Source organism: Petaurus breviceps, unplaced genomic scaffold, assembly GCF_028583685.1.
Source record: "Petaurus breviceps papuanus isolate PSGF00001 unplaced genomic scaffold, PetGlider_PUasm1.0 213, whole genome shotgun sequence".
Lineage (NCBI taxonomy): Eukaryota > Metazoa > Chordata > Mammalia > Diprotodontia > Petauridae > Petaurus > Petaurus breviceps.
Genome location: NW_027185860.1, coordinates 9,671,902 through 9,679,425, shown reverse-complemented (window position 1 = coordinate 9,679,425; position 7,524 = coordinate 9,671,902). Strand labels below are relative to the sequence as shown.

Sequence of the window (7,524 nt, the reverse complement as noted above, 5' to 3'; positions counted from 1 at the left end):
TAAGAGAGAAGGGAAGAAAAAGGAAGGAACACATACATAGTAGATATAATGAAATAATTTATTGTGACCAAAATTTTTATTTTACTTAGAATGAATGAAAGTTTCAGGTATACTGTGTTTTGCACTTGGGGGAAAAATCCATTCAACCTTATAGATCAGGCTTAATATATATACATAAAATCAAATAACCTTAACAAAAATAAAACATACCATGACTAGTTTCTTTCTCAGACTGACATTCAGATAATGTGGCTCAAGTGTAAGTGCTTGAAAATGAAAAAAAAAAATGATAGTATTATATAGACTTTTGTCTAATTAGAAAGGAATTGATATGACCTACACTTCTTATCTGATATTGGAGAAAGTAGTTATTTTTCATAAATAGGAAATGTAAACTCATAAAATGTTAAATGTTATGTAGTCTAAAACTGTCATTTTACAGATAGAGAAAGTGAGCCTCAAGGAGGGGATATGATTTATTGAAGGCTGAGTATTCTGTTGGTGGTGGAGCTGACACTAGAAGCCAGGTCCCTAATTCCCAAATCAATGGGCTTTTCACTACACTGTACTATCTTAGTCTATTTAAATGAATAGCAGAGCCTTTTAGTCATTCCATTAAGTTAATTCATCTCAGTGACCTCAAAATAAAGACTTAGGTGGCACATTATCCATCCCTCTTGTCCTTTAGTGACACTCACACTATCTTTAATGTAGGACACTCCTCATTTTTCATGTAAGTCACTATTTTCTGGTACCTGCTCCATACAACAATTCCCTGAAGTGTAGCTTCTATTTCTTATGCCAGAAGTGTGACCTGTTTTGGTCTCATTTGGTTTCAAATTAGATGTTACTCAAACAAACCATGTAATTAGGAACAGAAGGAATCTTTTGTAAATATGCAGCATCTTCTATATTCCATTACAAAAAGAAAAAAAAACCTAGAAAGTAACAAGTTATATTTATTACTTAGAATGAAGTACTTCTGTGAATAGAAGTTGCAATATGTGTGCCTTGACAAAAAAGCCATCTGTACATGATGTAGATCCCACTTTAATAGGATGGAAAAAATAAATATGTGTTATGTGGGACATGTGCATTTGCAGTGGCAAGTTCCCAGGCTGGTTGAAGATCACAGGTAACTCTTGAGTTATTTACCTTGGTTATGATTTATATTTTGAAACTACATTTTTATGAAAGAGTGCCATAAGCATGGGTCTTGTGCCTTTTCCATGTGCTCAGTAGATGAAGCATTAGCTTGGGACCATTGGGGAACAAATGATATTCCACTACCATGGTTCCCTTCTGCCCATCAAAATATCTAATTGCTCATTCTTCAAAGTTGGTAGAAGTAGAGGCAGCAGGCTTCTAAGACAATAAAGGACTGATGTCTTTTTTATTTTGCCAGAGACATCTACTTTGGGGAGAACAAAAACAACCTACTCCCATGGGTTGTTGAAGTTATTTTTACAGGTTCATGAACAAAGCCTTTAGCAATGAGGAAATTTTGGTTGTATTTTATAACTTGGCACCAGACTATTGTTTCAGAAGAAAGGCATGCCAATAATGGAAGGAAAAGAAGAAACATCTTGTCAAAAGAGAATATTTTTTTTCTTTGTGAAGTTCTTTTTAACTGTTTTTTTAAAAAGAAGCAAGCTAATTTCTCAGAAAGGTTACATTTTCTCTGTTATAATTATTTCAGTACATTAAGTACCCACAGTATTCAAGCACTATAGAAAAAACATATTACTTACAGAAGGTATATGTTAGGACATCGAATTTTTGTACTGGGTTCCTTTGACTTCTGGAAATGCAAAGATGAACTCTTTTGTCTAAATCCTAAGGGCCGCTCTTAGATAAAATTTCTCTTGAGGGTCAAGGGTAGTATATTTATTTGCTTGATAATGAAGAATAAAACCTTTTCTCATTATATAGAATAGTGTCTGGACATGTAATTTCATTGATATGTGAAACTAATTGTGTAAAAAAAAAAGTCAGTCTACTAATGCAGGTCAGACCCTTCTGTGCAACTATAATCTTAGAGAGTCTAGAGCACTGAAAAATTACTTGACTTGCATCATGTAGAAGGCAGTGGCAAGATGCACAGTGGGTGTGAACAGGTTGCAGTATATACCCAATGCAGAATTTAAAAAAAAAAGGGAGTAAAAGATACAATTAAAGAATGGCATGAAAGAAAAGGAAGATGAGCCACTGATGTGGGAAAAATAAGAGCACATAGAAAGCCAAGGTGCTCCCATGATAGCTTTTCTACGTCGGTAGAAATTGATGGACCCCCTGTGGCAAACTTTTGGGAGGCAGTGGACAAGGGTCACAGAAGATGGGCAGGAATGAATGAGTTGCAATCTGCATCATTGGAGGGAACTTTCAAATTGTTGAGATAACAGATCTTTTGAGTGTGTTTACTATATACTTGCATGTATACACATTGCTTCCCCTGATAGAGGACCAGGAACTGCTTTATCTACATACTCCCAACCCTAAGCATAGTCTCTAGAAAAAGTGCTTACTAAATGCTTGTTGATTGTTGATAGCTGAGTGACTTTGGGTCAGTCACTTCAGGATTGTGGGCCTCAATTTCCTTATCTGTGAAATGATAGTATTGGACTAGAAGACATCTAGTTTTAATTCTATGATCCCATTGCACTGTCACTAATGTGGCAGAACAAAGTAAAAATAAATAACTGATTGAATTTTTAGTGTGTGTTTTTTTTTTAATTTCTAAAAGCAAAAGGAGAGATCAGAATGATTCTTTGCTTCTGAGTAAAAATGGACCTTCTTGTCAGAGGAATGAACCTTGGATACTGTTAATAAAATGATTGTGTCAATTTTTTTAATTACTATAAACAAAGTAGAGATCTGTGCCAGTACACATAGTCTTATCACAATAATGTTATTCAATGAGGGTACCATTTTATTATCCTGCTTTTGTTATTTTCTTACTGCAGAGCTACTTACTCTAGGGTAGAATAGAGTCTAGCTGATGATGCCAAGGGGTAAAACTTGGAGGGAGCCTCAAGACACCCTCTAGAACTTCATGTACTTTTGGATTTTTATTTTATAAGAAAACACATGGAAGAATAGAATGTTATGGTCAGGGTTTTTAGTTTAAATTTTCTCTGTGAATAAGAAGGATCGCTAAAATTGGCTCTAGTATTTACCTTTGTCCTTATCTTATAAGAAGGGAGCACAGTTGCTATTTGTCAGTTTTCTCCATATATCTTCTGGAGATATTTGCTTAGTGTTCATTAGCATTTTTTATACATCTCCATAAACAAAACACCCATTCAATTCTCTTTCACTTGCTCCATATGGCCCAGGCAAGAAAATTTTGCCTGGAAATTATCGGATTTCCTGGTATTTTTCATAAGCAAATTGTTCATTTGGTATTCATCCGTTTTATGTGTATGGGTTCTTCTCTCTCTCACTCTTTTTTCCCACAAGGATGAGGAATTCTGCTTAGTATTCATTCACATAAAGAGTTGAATCTCATTACAGGGCTGTCAATGAGCAATTTACCAAGCATAAAGTCAAATACCAAATTAGAATTACAGGGAAGTGGACTGTGGTGGGTTACCCTTAGTGAAAGTATCAAGTAAAAAACAGTTATTTAGGGGGTAATTAAAACCATTAATCTCTTAATTGATCTTTGACTTTGTTAGCTACTATATTTAGCAAATGAGATCCAGGATCGATGGGAATGTATTCACTGTCATATAACTTCATCAATCTGTATCCCCTGCAGAGAACTTCAGGGTAAAGGGGCATTTATATGATTTATTCCTATTTTTACTCAAACTACATGGCAAAATATTCAAGTGTTGTGCTTTATTAAAAATAGTCTTTTGAGGGCTGATAATTCTGTGAAAATTTTCACTTCACTCTATTAAAGCAATAGCAGAAGACAAGTGCCTTTTAAAAAAATATTAATTAAAAAAAACTGGAAGGATTTGGTTCTATTTGATCATATCCTAAAAATACTTTAGGATGTGTCAGTCAACATGCTTATTAAAGCCTACTATTTACCAAGCACTGTGCTAAGATATTAAAAAGTAGATGTTTGACTGGATAGCCTATCCTTATGTCTCTGAAGTATATATTTGTTCTTTACAAAGTATGGCTTAGGTCAGAGATCACTGATACACTGAATTTTAACAAGAGTTTAGGTGCTATCACAGGCTAGTCTGTTAATGCTAGGCTCAAGAATCCCAGATTTTAGACAAACTTTACTAATCATCCATAATTTATATTTCAGCTGACAAAGTAATCTTCCTAAAACACACAATTGACCATCTCACTACCGCTACCCCCTTTTAAATAGACTCCATGGTCTCCCTATCACCTCCACGATCAAATGCCCCTCATAATCCAGCCCTTTCTCACCTTTCCAGTTTTCTTACACTTCTTCATAATGTTTAATCCATTTACACTGGTCTCCTTGTCACTCCTCCTGCAAGATTCTCCATCTCTTACTATCGTATTTTCACTGGCTACCCCCAGGCATGGAATTCTTTCCATCTTAATCACCACTTGCAAGCTTCCCTGACTTCCTTGAAGTCTCTACTAAAATCTCTCCTTCTATAGGAATTCTTCTTGGATGTCTCTTAATGCTACTGCATCCCCTCAATTGAATATCTTATTTTATTCTGTATATATTTTGTGTATACATAGGTTTTTTTTCATGTTGTCTCTGACTAGAATGTAAACTTCTTGATGAAGAATTTGTTTTTTCCTCCTTTCTTTGTATCCCCAGTACTTAACACAATATGTGGCACTTAGTACTTACTAAATACTTGTGAATTCATTGATTTCTTCTACTTTTTATATTATGATACTATAGTACATCATACTACACTACATAATACTTTCTTCAGTATGGCACTATATAATATTCTGAATAATTAACATATATTAGACTCAAAATTCAAAGTAACTGATAAATTAGAGTTTAATTAGTATTAGACACATAGTAAATTGTCAAAAATATAGTAATAAAATAGAAAGGTTGCTTCAGCAAGACTTTGTTACCACACTACCTGAACAGGTGGTCACCACAGTTTCAGGATTTAACCTTTAAACTCTTTTGATTTAAACCCTTAATGATTAGCTTATACAGAGGCTACATACATATAGTATATATTATATATACGTGTGTGTGTGTGTATGAACATATTAACAAAGTCTGGGAATCTTTATTCAGATCAGCAAACTCACATTCCTTAAATATCAGACTTTGGGTGGGCCTTTTGAGGAAGAGGGGAAGGATGGAGGAGAGAAGAGAAGACCAGGCCAACTCCCCTCCTTGGACATCCCTTCCACCTCTCAACCCTGTCTCAGGCTACTAGGTAAAGAGGGGAATAGGCAGAAGGGAATGCCAAGCAGGGAAGGACGAAAGGAAAAAGAGGTCCCTGCCTAAGAGAGGTCTACCCAGATGTGTGGCTTGCAAAGTCCAGCTGTGGTCAGGGTGGCAGCCACCATAGGCCCCTCCCTATAAATTAAGTCCCCACAGTAACAAGACTGGAGGTGGGGGAGCAGGAAAAACAGTCTTGTGGAAGAGAAATTGGTCCCATATTCAGATGCTTTCAAGGCAGTGGCCTGTACCCTGGCCTAAAGAATGAGTATATGGGTGCAAATTCCCAAATGAGAGCACGCCAGGTTGGGAGAATGAATGGGAGTGTTGAAGGAGTCAGACATCGCCAGTTCTGGTCCAGGAGAAGGGAGGATGGGGTGGTTGGTCCAGTTTTGCTGATGTGGGGGATGGGTAGTGTATTACATTAAGTTCAAGGTGAGAAGGCGCTGGCTGAGCACCTGCAGGCACAACACGAGAAGCAGTGCCACCAGTGGGTAGGGAGTAGAGGGGGACAAGGGAGATTTGGGCACAGAAGGGACTTGAGAGTTCCACAGGCTTCCTGGGAATGTCGCTGCTAGAAATATATCAGCCATTCAAGGGAGGGGAAGGAGGAGTGGTGATCAGAGGCTCTGACATGGCATCCCATGCCTGCCCAAGTTACCCCACAACTGGTGCCCGTTTGGTCCAATAGCATTCTTGCCCTCCTGCAGCTGGTTATCTGTGAAATTTGGGGGATTGTCCTTGGACTTTTTAGGGAACCAGTTAGGACCTCCAGAGAAGAACTCAACCCTGAGCCACTTACAGTCCACAAAGGTTCATCCACGTCTGCTCTACACAAGCCATGTTCTTTCCTTCCCAAAGGTCCACAGTTTGGAAAATATCAGTGGCATCAATTCCATGATGTTCCTCTGCCTGCAGGAACTGAGGAATTTGTTCCATTTGTTTGAAGGCCATGCCTGAAGCCTGGATATTCTTTACCAGGCCCTGGCCTTCAGAGTATAGCCCACTGATGAGGTCAAAAAGCACTGTGCCATCCTTGAGCCAGTTTTGGAAATTCTCTCACCCAGGCTGGGGCCACCCAACATCCCTGCAGCACTATGTGGTAATCCATGAAATGAGGATCTAGTCCAGATCAGCATTGTATTGCTTCTCAACTTTCTGCTCTACCTCCCAGCTCAGTCCCAAAGCAAGTCCTCTGTTGGCCATTCTGAGATGGTAATGCAGGTATCTTTACCATGGGGTGGTGGATGGAAAGCAGAGCAAACTGGGGCTTGACACATAGTGAGTGGCCACATTTTGAAAATCTTAAAGCTTTATATGTGTTTATTATGATGATGATTTAGTTAGATAATAGCTCCTTAGAGAAATTAGCTTTTGAAGGCCAATGCTACATAACTGCCTTGGAGAAGATTGCCAAAATATTAACATTTGCAATTATACCTACCACAAAACGAGAATAGTCTCTTACTTGTTACACTTAGGAAAAAAAGAAACAGAAGTTATGAATTTGGCTTTCTGATTCCTAAATGTGATTGTCTTCCAAAGCTTTGTCCTCAAAGTTCAGTTTTTCTTCTCATAGATCTCACATCCCATTGTGTTGTGAATCATCTCTACTACATAGAGGACTACAAATTCATTTTCTCCAAATCAAACCTCTCTTCTGAATTTTTAATTACTTTCTAGGCACTTCCACCATGTTTTTTTTTTTAAACCATTATTTTAATGTTTAAAACAATGTTGGACAATTATTAAGCAATTAATCAAAAATACTTATTAGTGCCTACTATGCCAGTTACTTCACAAAGCAATGGAGAAACAAAGATAGAATCTAAATAGTTCCTGCCCTCCAGGAACTTTTATTCTATCAGGAGAGATAGCATGCACATAAATATGTCCAAACATGTAACAATTGATTGGTTTAAGATTGGAAAAGTATGACAATGCTGTATAATGTCACCTTATTTATTTAACTTAAATGCAAAGTACATTGTGCAAAATACCAGTCTGGATGAATCAAAAGAGGAAATTAAGGTTGCCAGGGGAAATATCAGCAATCTCAGATTTGCAGGTGATAACATTCTGCTGGCAGAAAGGGCAGAGGAATTAAGATGATGATGAAACTGGAGAGCGTAAAAGCTGTCTTGAAGCCGAACACAAAA

At 37.3% G+C, this 7,524-nt stretch overlaps 1 pseudogene; it reads right to left on the bottom strand.

The window, feature by feature from the left end:
* Nucleotides 1–5,939: 5,939 nt before the first annotated feature.
* On the bottom strand, nt 5,940–6,571 carry LOC138165567 (transgelin-2 pseudogene; annotated as a pseudogene).
* Nucleotides 6,572–7,524: the final 953 nt, after the last annotated feature.